A 13,805-nucleotide genomic window follows, 5' to 3' on the forward strand; every position below is an offset into this window, starting at 1 on the left:
ACAGACCATAGTGATATCCTGCCCACCAGTGAACGAGCTCATGGACCTCTGGCCTGGTCTCAAAATAGAGTCTGAGGTAATATGGATCAGCTCTCTCTTTTAAAGTGAAAATTGTGATTCTTACTCATTTGGCCGATATTTTTGCTTTATAAATGTGTGCTAGATTCTTCAAATTGGACTGTTTTTTTTAAGTGTTCTCCTCCTGCTGTTATTTCTATGCAGTTGTATGCAGAGTTCCAGCGGATTACAAATCAGAACCTGCCCAACACATGCTATCCTGAGCTTGACCGCCATCTTCCTCAACCGATGACCTTATTCAGACAGAAGGCATCAAAAACTGGGAAGACAGCAGATGCTCTGGCTAAAATTAAAAAAAATCAATGATGAACAGGTAAATAGATTTTTACACATTTCATAGGTTGACCCAGTGGAACATTGAACAGTCAATGATTCAAATGAGCTTTGTGAATTTTGCAATTAGTCCACTTTATGTTTGCCATTTGTCTGATTGCATTAAAGATGTGAACAGGTTAGAAAGTGGTAAACTACCACCAAGGTTGCAGACCCTCAAGAATGGCTTAATGATGTAGAAACTCATCTGAAAAAAGGCTGCAGGGTAAAGCATTATAAAAGGCTAGTTCAAAGTTATCTCCTTTTGTCTAAATAATGCCTCAAAAAGTTACTGCACTACTTTGCAGGTGTTCAGCCAATAGGCCCAAACTACACAATATGCCTTTGTTCTCATTAATATAATGCAAAAGTAACGCTAATGTTTTGTATGTTTTAATGTTTTTCTTAACCATTGTGGGCTGCACAAGATGACCCACATTTCACTGTGCATTTGATACTGGTTATGTAAAACATTTACATTTTAGAGTTTTAAGTGAAAGTGTTCTTAAACAGTCTATAGAATTTTTGAAATTTCACCCAAATTGCTGCCCTGTTGCCTTACTCAGGAATTAACCAGGAAGCCAAAAGCAGTGTTTTTTTTTCTTTTATAGCTGTAGCAAACAATAATTTCATTTTGGTATTATTTATTATTGTTTTTGATTACTCCGATTATTTTCCTGACTATCTGATTAGTTGTCTGGTCAATATCAGAAATTTGTGATACATATTTATTTCCTAGGGCCTTAAAGCAACACGCCTACTTATTGGGGCTTATTCCCCGTATCCCCCAGAGTTCGATAAGTCCATACATACCCTTCTCATCTCCGTGCGTGTCGTAACTCTGTCTGATGCACCCACGCCTAGCTTAGCACAGATCCTGGAGGTAACCGGCTCCATCTATGCTCCTAATAAGTGACAAAATAACGCCAACATTTTCCTATTTACATGTTGTGATTTGTATAGTCACAGCGTGTACGAATAACAAGGTCACATGAGACACAGCCATCTTCTAACCGTATACAAACTGGGAACTATATTCTCAGAAGGCAAAGCACTGCTACTTGGGTGGAGTGATTTGCTTGCAGAACTCCAGGCGAACTCTCTGCTCCTCACCACGGGGCTTCTCAGGTGCAAATCACTCTGCCCAAGTAGCAGAAGTATCAGTGCTTCACCCTTTCTGAGAATAGTTGTCAGTATGTATACGGTTAGAAGATGGCTGTTTCTCAGCAGCTAGCAGTGGGTGCGTCAGACACGCATGGAGATGAGAAGGGTATGTATGGACTTATCTAACTCTGGGGGATATGGGGAATAAGCTAAAGTCCCAATAAGTCGGTGTGTTCCTTAAGTGACCAGGAACACATTTGGAAGGCTAGAAGTTTTTCTTCTTAAAAATCTCTCAAATGTATTTATTTATTTATATACAATTTATTTAAGTATATTTTAAAATTATTTTTTATTCTATTTATTTTAATTTATAAATGTTTATTTATTTTTGTATTTAATTTTAAATTTAACTGTTGAAAAGCGGACTTTCATGACTTTTAGATATATTAAGTTAGGTAAACTTAATGTAAGTGAGGCAATCAGTTGCCACAAAATTTTTAAGTTTTGAGTCACATGTTTTTAAGTAAACAAACTCAACATATTTGACTAATGTGTACTTAAAACAATGACAACACAAACTAATAAACATTGAGTTTGGTTAACATAAACTGGTGTGGTTGTGTACTTATTTTTTTAAAGTTCTGTGAACTTATTCCTGTGGTTTGTAAACTCAAAACTTTAAGTCATAATAACTGAAAATAATTGAGCTGCCTTAACAGAAAACTGTAAGTCATATTAACTGCAAATATTTGAGTTGAGTTAAATGAGCACTTTTAATTTAACTGTTATCAAAAGGTACATGTAGCAATTCATCCAACCTTTTAAGTTCTGGAAAATTTTGACTTTTAAGTTAATCAACTTAAAAAAATTGTGGCAACTGATTGTAGCCTCACATTTTTTGAGTTCTGGTAACTTATTCGGGTTTACAGTGTACTAAGTCACTAAGTGTTAGGATAATTATTTATCAAAGAATGGACAAAATCACTGGAGTTCTCTTAAAAGTTTGTTTACTTGCAGCAAGTAGAGTCAGTTTACAGCACTTCAGCATAAGTACAGAAAGTGACTGAAGATTGTTCACAACAGTGTCTTTTCAAAGGAGTTGGGAGCCAAGTTAGTTATTCGGTTAATACAATCAGTATTTTTCTTATCTTTGGTCAGGCTCGGCATTTCCTCAGGGATACATCCTGTGCTCTTAACACTAAAAATAGAAATTCGAAAGCAACTTTGGTCATTGTTCTATAATCATCCAGGTTATATACTTTGGACTGGGCTTTAGACTTTTTTAAACTCGTCATGCAACACAACCCACTCACTTCTCCACTGTTTATCTGCATGTCCAGTATGTTGTAAACAACACACACATGTACTCCAACATTTGGAGGAATAAATATAGAGCAGCAGTGTTGTCTTGCCAGACCTTCCTCTACAGCGCTGCGCAGGAGGGTCTGGCTAGTCCACCCAGCATTCTGGGATGGGAGTAAAACGTGCACTGGTTTATTGGCATTCTTTAAACCAGGGGTGTCTAACTCAATTTCCCAGAGGGCCACACTGGAGCAAGATAATCACATCAAGGGCCAGACATGTATAGTTTATTGACATGCTTTTATTTCATCGAAAAAGTAAAATATCTTTGACTCAATTATTGCATGTCTCATATAGTCTTCTCACTTACAGTTTGGTCCCCATAAAGCCCTGAAAAAGTCAGCAAAAAGTTCCAAAGCCATCCTAGAATTTAGCAAATCAAGCTAGGTTCTGGGGGGATTTCTGAATCTCAAAGTCGGCAAATTTGCCAAATTCTGCTTTGAGTGTTACGTAATTGCAAGTTGAAAAACAGTTTCCCATGTTTTTTTAGTTTGGCACACAACTAGGTGGGCCGAAATTGATTGTGAACCTGAATTTATATGCGGGCCGGATCAGAATTAGCGAGGGGCCGGATTTGGCCCACGGGCCTTGAGTTTGACACGTGCTTTAAACCAATCGGGAAGGAATTTGTTTTGGTGAAACGTGCTCATTAAAAAGTTGTTTTAGTCATGCAAGAGAAAACTCAGATTTGACAGATAGTTTAGCTCTGGGATGGGAGTAAAACGTGCACTGGTTAATTGGCATTTCTTTAAACAAATTACAATCATCTTGGGCAGCTCTAAGTTCCGGACGGAGCAATGGTGCCGCTGCAAAATAGCCTCAGGAAGGAACTTGTTTTGGTGGAACATTGTAGTGTGTACGTTCAAAAGTAGTTTTAGTCGTGCAACAGAAAACTCAGATTGGACAGATAGTCTAGCTAGCTGTCTGGATTTACCCTGCAGAGATCTGAGGAGTAGTTAACCATAGTCCTCAGAAATCCACCGGAGGTTAGAACGCCAACACAAAGAGTAGTTCGAGAGCAGTGGTTCGCTGTCAATTGCGAGGTATTATAATAAAGAGGTAACTGCACTCAGGTGTTGCACTCATGGATGTATTAAGAGAGCAGGTTGCACTGAATGGAGAAGCAAATAGTTTCCCTGAGGACATCGTTGGATTGAGCTGTCGTTTCCCTGAGGACATCGTTGGATTGAGCTGTCGTTTCCCTGAGGACATTGTTGGATTGAGCTGTCGTTTACCTGAGGACATCGTTGGATTGAGCTGTCGTTTCCCTGAGGACATCGTTGGATTGAGCTGTCGTTTCCCTGAGGACATTGTTGGATTGAGCTGTCGTTTACCTGAGGACATCGTTGGATTGAGCTGTCGTTTCCCTGAGGACATTGTTGGATTGAGCTGTCGTTTCCCTGAGGACATCGTTGGATTGAGCTGTCGTTTCCCTGAGGACATCGTTGGATTGAGCTGTCGTTTCCCTGAGGACATCGTTAGATTGAGCTGTCGTTTCCCTGAGGACATTGCTTGATGTGTGTAGCTGGAACACCGGCTGAGCGCATCCTTACCTGTTGTCCCCTGGAGTTTTTGGAGCTGCGGGTGGACAGCGGAAAGAGACGCCAGACAGCAGCTGTATGCCGGCCAACGAGGTATGTGTGCACACATAACTTTGTGCATCAAATCCAAACACAAAAAACAGCGTAATGCTTTGTTATAAACTGGCATTGCTAACAATGGCTAACCTGGCTAATGTAAACAATGAAAATCCAAACCCATTCAACTCGGGTGTGACGTCATTTCCAGCTTCGGCTCCCAAGTTCCGAGGTAAATGGATCAGGGATGTATTGCAGTGTAAATGGAACGTGCTGTCAGCCTAATGTAGGCTACAGGCTCTACCTGGTGATCCACCAGGACGGCACCTTATTACCTTTCTCACTGAGTTAGATAAGAAGATTGATGCTACATCTCAGCCTTTACTATTCTTCTAAATGCAAAAGTAACAAATGATTGTCTTAAAAGTAACTGTAATAAAACACAATATAAAATAGCAATAAATATAAAAAAATAAATGAATAACCATTTTTACACAGTATTTCACACTTCATAGCATAACTGCTAACTTTGTACTTTGGTCTGAATACAAAAATACAAGACTTATAAGAGCATCATCATGTTGATCTGGTCCTCTCTGCTCTACACACCTCTGGAACAGGAATACTGTACAAGTCTTACAAACAGTTACACAATCAACTAGAACTGCAAGACAAAATCAATTAGTCTATAAATTGTGATATAACACAAGCATAAAATAACTGAAGACAAAATAAATGTTTCCAGCAACACAGCCATTATCAGAGCCTCATTCTATCATTAATGAACGACATTCCTTCTTCTGAGTTCAAGCTGCAGGAAGGACAAAACAATAGTAAAGAAAATTATGATAAACTTTCTTGATCATATTCAGGCTGCACAATCACAGTTTTACTGCTAACATATCATTTATGTTTGGTGTCTGATCTACACAGATCTGCCCCAGAATGCATTCTTTTCTGTTTGGAAATAAAGTTAATGTTAATGCACATACATGAACCAGAATATCAGGTGCACTTAGAGACGCCTACTGCTTTGTGTGTGTCACTGTGTGATTAGAATAAAGTCCTGTATATACCTTTTAACCTTTATTCATTCAGGGAAGGTTCACTGAAAGGAAACCTCTCTTTTGAAGGAACGCCCTGATCACATTCACACAGTTCCACATTCATACCTGGAAGCTGCCCAGTACAACCATAGTCTAATCTGCTGGACACTGAGCAGCTAAAACTACTTTAAAAACTGCATAAAAGTAAAGTTGACTTTCTTTGGTTTAGTTTTTTGGAAAACCAAAATGCAGATGCATCTCTCAGCAACATCAGGCAGTGTGCACACTCAGATTTAGGCCACGTCCACATGTACCAAAACAATCTTTTTTTTTACCCGTCTTTAGGGTTAGTGACACTGACAACATCTTCACTTTCACTAAATTTAAATGAATTCTATTTATTTATTTATTCACCTGATATCCCTTTTATTTTGATCATTTTTATTAAAAATAAATATATTATTTAAATGAATTATTTAAAATAATTATTCAATAATAGTGATTAAAACTAACAAATATAGTATTACAAAAGAAATACTAAAAATTAAATAAATATAATTTTGTATAAAGTGGGCTCAGTGTATGAGATAAAAACATTTAAATTAATATTATAAAAGTTGTAAACAATTAGTTTTCTGTCACTCTGCTTGTAGTTCCTGCTGGTGTCCACCAGAGGGCGCCATGACACCACTCACCAGCAGAGAGATGCTTCCTCTGAATGCACTTCCCTTTCCCGAGCCACATTAACCAGCTCTGACTGGAGGATCCCGAGGCGTTCCCAGGCCAGGTTGGAGATATAATCCCTCCACCTGGTCCTGGGTCTTCCCTGAGGCCTCCTCCCAGCTGGACGTGCCTGGAGCACCTCCCTAGGGAGGCGCCCAGGGGGCATCCTTACCAGATGCCCGAACCACCTCAACTGGCTCCTTTCGACGCGAAGGAGCAGCAGCTCTACTCCGAGCTCCTCACGGATGACTGAGCTTCTCACCCTATCTCTAAGGGAGACGCCAGCCACCCTCCTGAGGAAACCCATTTCGACCGCTTGTACCCTGGATCTCGTTCTTTTGGTCATGACCCAGCCTTCATGACCATAGTATGTGTTGTGTATTTGGTCATAATTCGTTGTCAATCCCAATGAAAAAAGCCACTCTGAATTTAAATCCTACTGAAAGGCGTGTGTTTTTATGTTTCTTTTTTGTCACACTGTAATCCCCATATGCAAGAAGAAAATATTGTAATGCTTTAATTGTCCTGTAATAATCTACTGTTATGCTGTGTTCACAGGTGTGGCTCAAGAACCATCCATCACATCACTTAATGAAACAAAGGACTGGAGGCTGCTGCAGTGTAAAGTTCATGGCAAACCAGAACCTGGAGTAGAGTGGCAGGACAGTGATGGAAACAAACTTCCTGCTGAGAAGCTGTCAGGTCAGCCAGGTCGGAAAAAACAAAGATGACCTTTTCTCCATCACTCTCAACGCTACCGTGACCGCGACCAGCCACTATCGCTGTGTGGCCACACAGGAGACAATCGGCCATCAGATTTCTGCTGAGACCGATGTGTTTATCAGTGGTGAGATTCTTCCTCATTCCGACTTTATCTGTGAATAATTTTGTGTGTGTGTGTGTGTGTGTGTGTGTGTGTGTGTGTGTGTGTGTGTGTGTGTATGTGTGAATTAAGGTGTCTTTACTCAAAGCAGTTCAGACTTAGATGAAAACACATCTGCTTATATTTAAAAAAAAGATCAAAAAAAATCAAAGAGAAAGAATAAGAGGAGAGAATAAATAACAGAAAAAACTGCACTCACGTTTGATGGTTAATTTTGAGATCAGTCTAAACTGACACACACACACACACACACACACACACACACACACACACACACACACACACACATAGATTCCTTCCAGCTATAACTAATGCATGGTTGTGTGTGCTAACACAAACTGCAAAAAACTGTCAAATTCACAGATTAGAGAAAAAAAATTAACTTTGTGTTCAGTCTGAATTCACCTTTTTAGGAGCATGTTCATCATTCATTTTTGTGACTACATTTAACTATTTTTATACACTATAGCTACACGTGATACACATTTACACAATTAAATTCACATTTAATAATATTGTCAAATCGGAGTTATCTCAGTACACTTTACAGATAGAGTAGATCTAGACCACACTCTATAATTTACAGAGACCCACCAAAAAAGATGTATAACCAGCTGTTCCAACCTGATCCTGAGGAGCAACATGAAAACACCTCATGAGGGTGATTTAGTGACTGAAGTCAAAGAATCAGAGACATTTCTGTTCCACAAGTGAAAAATTAAAACAGGGTGTAACACATTAATGTAACAGTGTTTCTACCAAAATATACTGAGGCTCTGAAATCTGTATGAGCTGTTAACAGATAGATTAATAAGAGAAAGATTTATTAATTGTTGTTGCAAACTGCCTACCATAAACATATAAATGGAGTTTCTCTGTTCTGTGGGTGTCAGGGACTGTCCTACTCAGACTGAAGGTCAGCTCTGATTCTGAGACTCTTTTCTCTACAGTTAGTTTCTTCTTTCCAGCTGAGATGAAAACACACAGAAAACAAAGTCTGTAGTGTTGTTTGCTCTATTTCCCATGATGCTTTGGGAATGAAAAGGGTTTTTGATTCTTACACACAGCTGAGATCATTGTTAGAACTATTACCACAAACTAACTACTACATGTAACTGTGGAGTAGCTGATTGTTCTCTTCAGAAAACACAACATAAGACCTGTTCAAGTATGTTACTAAATGATCTAATATTGCTAAAAGTTATGGCAATAATAATGTTACACTTACAGGCCCAATTATGATGGATTGCCATTTCATTCAATATTAACCCTAACCCAGAACTCTCCACTGGTAAATTCAGCATTTCATTTATATATATGACCTCATTTTTTAATTTCAGGATGTATTTCATAGGCTTATGTATTTATCTATTTATTCATTTATTTAATATGAAATAACATGCCATTCCATGACTGTTAGGCAGCATGTTTCCCTCTCAACTGCATGAATACATATTATTATCCAACTAAAACATTCCTGCATACAGCATCTAGAAACACAAACAAAGCTAAACTTTCTGTACTTTTACTAAGTGATAGTAACATATTTCATATTTAAATTGGCCACTAAAACTTATTTCTTGTAAGTTTTGCTGCAGCTTGTGATGACAGAAGTTGTTGTTCCACAAGTTAAAAGATAAAACGGGTATAACATATCAGAGGACAAATTCTGTTCAATAAACAGGAAACAAAGTTCAGGTGTGTTCTCAGTGTTGTCTCTCTACCAAGTTGATGAATGATATTTAATAAGTTCTCTAACATCTTTTGTTTTCTCTTTTATGTGACGGAGCAGAGCCAACCTCAGGTGAGTCCTGATTTTGATGAATTTACTGATCTCTACATCAACATGTGTGATGTAACTCATCACTGATAAGGAAAGACATTTATACACCAACACATAACAACTATGAATTATATTTAATGTCCATTCGTCACTTCTGGTTATAATAATTATAAAATAATAATATAATTTGTGTGCTACAAAATGATCTTAAAATATTATTTAAAATATGTTTTCTGTCACACTAATGTAATCTGAACACTTTATTTTCTGAAGTTAATAAATGACCTTAAATAAAAAATGAGGGATGAAACAATCCATACACACACGTCAGTGAAAAGGATTTGAGAAAACTGTATCTCATGTGGCTCAGTAATATTCAACTTGTAGTTTTATATCATTTTATAGTAGTAGTCATTCTGATTGAACCAGGAAAGCCTGAAGAGATCTTCCAAAAGGATTTTATGCTGAAGGATGATTTCAAATAAATAAATCTGTCACGGTTTCAGCAGGAGGACCCAAATGCAAGACTTCTTCAGGCAGATGTGCAGAACAAACACACTTGATTGTGACTCTACAACTTACAAACTCACAACTACAATCCTACAAACAAACAGGACTCTCACAGGAACAAACAGAGAGAGGCCAACCGACCAAGGACAGAGGAATGCCAGCAGGGGCGATTCTAGGATCTGACCTTTGGGGGGGCTCAGCCCCTAATGAAAGGTTGATAGCAGTTAAGCTAGGGGGGTCCGGGGAAGATTTTTTTTTTTAAAACCCTTAAATCATGACTTCTGGTGAGTTTTGGGGAAAGAAATAGACAGATTGAGACATGCAATTATGACAAACTATCAACAGATTCAAGGCATCTGCTGTGAAAAAAGATGGCAACTATAAAGCATTATTGCAGTACACATACCCAGGGGTGTAGGACTGGGGGGAAAAGGGGACTGAGTACCCAGGGCCCTCATGTGAGGAGGGCCCAAAAAGATGCTAGAATGAATAGCTGTGGATGCAGGGAGGGGCCCATAGAAAATGCCTTTCTACAGGGCCCAGAATTTTGAGCTACACCCCTGCACATACAGTACCTTGAACTAGTAAAATAAGCCTTAACATATTTTTAGACAGGATTATTCATGTTTTTTCTGCTGTTAATTTTCAACTTTTTCATTTACATCACTGATAGAAACTGATATGGTTATACAGCTAAATGATGAATAATCTAATCTAATAATGTCTCTGAACCAGATGGGGAAAATCCAACATCTCTTTTTCTTAAGAGCCTGGGCCTGATAATAAACACATTTACTCTAATACAACAACTACGTTATATGATAAGTAAGACATCAATACATCTGAGAAGACCAACTTTAATGATGACCCACAAAACAATATTATGCAATACAGGAATAGGATGTATATAGCAAAAAAAAAACTTAATGAGGGAAGAAAACTAGTCCTCCATGAAATGCACATGTAAATATAATGTGAATGGAATATTTGAAGTGTTTTTAAGTGTTTTTGCCCGTACAATATATGTCCACTTTCTCACCTGGTTCTTCCAGGTCCCTCTCTTTGTCCACTCTCTCTCTCTCCATCCTCCTCTCTCCCTCTATCATAACAAAAACATTTTGTAATCAACTAGAAAATAATCTTCAAATAAAAGAGAAAAACACAGTAGTCCCACTATATATATGTGTATTATAGGCTACCTAGCCATTTTCTCACCTTGTTCATCTTGCTCTCTCTGCCCTTCTCCCTCTCTATTCTCCTCACTCCTTTGTGCTGTCAACCAGAAGGCAAATGTAATCAACTAATCAACAGAGAATATATGTGTAGGATACCAAAGGTTATACATTCACCTATTTATAACATATGTGAATATGGGGTTGCTGTTCAGTGCAGTGGGATAATGTTAAAGGCTTATCTTATACTTTCTCACCTGAACCTGGCTGTTTTCTTTAAAAAAAGAAACGTATATCCATCTATGGAGAAACAGACTGTGAGTCAGGGTTTGTTGTTCCAGTGTTTCAGTTCTGATATGAATGAGTCTGATGATCCGTCAGGTCAAATTATTTATTTTTCATTGGCATTGACAGTCAAAAATAAGAAAGTGTCTGGTAGGGAGATAACTGCAGCGGCGCTAGGCTATTTTTAGCGGTGCTCAAGCCGTTACAGCAGGCTATTAATAGCACACTTTAAAAACTCATTGTAGGCTACTCCTAAGCTACATTTGCCTACAGTTAGTAATTTTGTCTAACGTTGCACAACAAAATTGGACTCCGTGGTGAATAAGCTAGGTTAATTCAGATATGATTGCCATCATTGTGATCAGGGAATCACAGATTGGTTCCACAAATACTACACCTCTAGCTTACTTAATGTGTTCATTCGATTAGATTTAGATTTAGATTTTCACTCCATTAGCCATACATTTTCAGTGGTTGAAAGTAGCCCTACTCTGACGACCGAATTCCCCAAAGTTATCTGTGCAGACTGAACAGTAGGCTGAGGCGCCCTCGTTCAGGGAATCGCAGACAGGCTGTTGACTTTAGGCTACAACTGAGCTGAGCCTGTCGTCATTTATCCTATTCCATCGCTAAAATCAGGTTTGCAAAAGTAATAAGGTTTGAGCACTAAACGATTTCACAAAATCACAATGATAAGGACCTAAAAATAGCCTTGCACCGCCTATGAACGCCAGGAGTAGAAATACACAGGCCAATTAACAGGAAGACAGGGGATTGGACAAGACCATAATTGGGAACAGGTGAGAACAGAAACGGAAACTAACAAGACAAGAAGTGCAGACCATATAAGGGGATGGGCGGAGACAAAGACACATGACAGACAGGTAACCACAGAGCACATGGGAAACACCAACAAGCACAAAACACAAGACAATATACAAAATGGCCACCAGAGTGGCACAAAGAGAGTCAGTCACAGCAGGATCCTGACAAAATCATGACCATGTCTATTGTCTCACAATAGAATTATGCTCAAACATTTTCCAAAAACAAAATATAGATTCTTTTGTTGTTTAATTCGCTAGCAGAAATAATTGTGTTGTGTTGAGAGACCTGAAACTGTATCTCAATATGAGTGTTATTAAATATGGATCTCTATATATTCTTTAAAGCTTTTTATAAATGAGTTAAACGTATATTTAGCTTCAAGAGTTGGAGCTTCCAGAGACTCCTGCTGCATAAATCCAAACTGTATCTCTCTGTTCCCACTTAATGGCCAAGTTATGCCTGTTAAGCAGCATATTTCCCTCTCTCTCAGCTGCATGAATACATATTACTCTTAAACTAAAATATTCTGCATACAGCATCTAGAAAGACAAACAAAGCAGAACTTTCTTTACTTTTACGTGTTACTAACTTAGTTTAATATTTCACCTGATCCATTAAAACTGATTTCTTGTAAGTTTTGCTGCAGCTCGTGATGCTGAAATAATTTCCATGTTTGTATTGTTGATGTTCTTCTCTGATTGGACGCAGCTACAGATGAAACTATATAGAAGTTACTTTATAATTTAGTAAAACTTCACACAAAGTAAAAGATTTATAACCACAAAAACAATACTGATACTACAACATGTTTCTTGGCTGCTCGACAGTTGGTTATGAATCTTCAACATTGACCGTCATAATAACCGTTGTTTTAACTCTTTGATTCTTTGATCTTCTTCCCATGTGTTTAACCCTTTCACTAGTCTGGATCAAAGGAAGTCCATTTCCAGGATAATCACCTGACATCCGTCCCTCACCTTCCACTCTCTGCGTATTGCCTTTATTAGAAGTCCCTTCGCTTCGGGAAGCGCGCTGAAAATGTCAAGTTTTGAAGAAAATTTGGATGGTGCAACAAGACAGACCTGCTTGGGGTGCCCGGATAGCTCAGTTGGTAGAGTGGGCGCCCATACATAGAGGTGTACTCCTGGACGCAGTGGGCCGGGTTCAACTCCGACCTGCGGCCCTTTGCTGCATGTCATTCCCCCTCTCTCTCCCCTTTAATTTCTTCAGCTGTTCTGTCAATAAAGGCCTAAAAATGCCCAAAAAATAATAAATAAAATAAATTAAAAAAAAGACAGACCTGCTTGGTTCTTTCAGGGAATGATTGTAAAGATTTACAAAGAATAGGTTTACGTCATTTCCTCTCTAACTGGGACGTTTTGGGACCGATGGGTGAGATTGTTGTGGACGAAGTACACGATACACTGGTAGAGCTAATGAGGTTTAACCCTTTCTCCGGCTAATTTAAATAGCTCACGTTACTGTACACGTCTTAGCTTAGCGGCTGGAGCTTAGCGGCTGGAGACGATTGTGATTGGTTTATAGAAATGCAAACAACCCACAGCAGGTGTTTTCCCCCTCCTATCCCATAATGCATCTGTGGTGTAGCCAGACTTCACTCTACAGTTAAATTATCAGAAAGTATTGATCACACTTTACCTGGTTGTTGATCCAGTACGGCTGCATTTTGTTCACAGTAACTTCTTTTCTGTGCAACATTTAGTTAATGAACTCTTATTCTGAAGAAATTGCACCGGAAAAGGTTTTACTTCTGCTGATAAAGTGGTCAGGAGAAGAAGTATAGACGTCTGTGCATTAACAGTGAATATATAGCTTAATGTGATGCTGTGTAGTTTTTATTTAATTATCAGCTTTAATGTTCGTGTGAAGATAAAAAGCTTTTTGCAGTTTGCACACATTATGAGCAGCTCTTGTGCAGAATGCACGAGTCCTAGTTATGTGAGGATGACGCTTTTATTCTGAAGGATATGTGTAGGAAGTGGTGCTGTTGTTGCATCAGTACCAAGTAGGAGACGTGGCTCCATCATATTGTCTATGGTTGTTGCATCTTGCGTAATCCTCGAAACCGAAAGTGTTTCTGATCAGCCAATCAGCCCGTTAGGAATGGCTCCATCTCTGTTA

Source organism: Sander lucioperca, chromosome 6 (genome assembly GCF_008315115.2).
Source record: "Sander lucioperca isolate FBNREF2018 chromosome 6, SLUC_FBN_1.2, whole genome shotgun sequence".
NCBI lineage: Eukaryota > Metazoa > Chordata > Actinopteri > Perciformes > Percidae > Sander > Sander lucioperca.